We start from the raw sequence: 486 nt of genomic DNA, 5'->3' as shown, positions 1-486 counted from the left end.
TTGTATCTAAAAACAGTAAAAACAAAAATGTAATAAAGAGAAGAGCAGAGTAAAAAACCAAAAAGCTCTGTTGCTGTTTTTTCTGCATCACTCATGTTTGACTTCCCGCTGCCGGTGGGAGAATTAGATTAAGCAAAAGGTTCAGTTCAGCGCAGCAGCGCAGATGTGTCTGTACTGGGCCAACAGGAATCACATTTCTATATATGCGTGTCCTTAGTAATACTCCAGCAGGAGTACTGTGCAGAAGTATTCACTTACACTTCTCATTGTCAACCTTTGTTCTCCCACTCTCTGTTTTTACCACTTCTCCAACAAACACACAAACCTCCACCCAACACCGTCACCGGGATTTTCTACACACACACACACACACACACGGTTTGCAGCCATGAGGTCATTGCACTCTCCTCTACCTAAGTGATCATAAAACTTCGGGGGGCCGTACAAGTACCACTGCTGTGGACTAATGTAACCAGCATGTTTTTT

The 486-nt window shown here is 43.2% G+C and overlaps 1 protein-coding gene across 2 annotated transcripts in view; it reads left to right on the top strand.

Annotated features, from left to right (window-relative positions):
* The window catches only part of LOC103379849 (C-factor-like), a 6,072-nt gene that overhangs the window by 3,645 nt on the left and 1,941 nt on the right, over positions 1 to 486 (top strand). The gene's annotated exons all lie outside the window — the stretch shown is intronic.

This window comes from Cynoglossus semilaevis, chromosome 6 (assembly GCF_000523025.1).
Source record: "Cynoglossus semilaevis isolate Cse_v1.0 chromosome 6, Cse_v1.0, whole genome shotgun sequence".
NCBI lineage: Eukaryota > Metazoa > Chordata > Actinopteri > Pleuronectiformes > Cynoglossidae > Cynoglossus > Cynoglossus semilaevis.
Note: the sequence above shows the minus strand (reverse complement) of the source record. Positions and strands in the feature narration are given on the sequence as shown.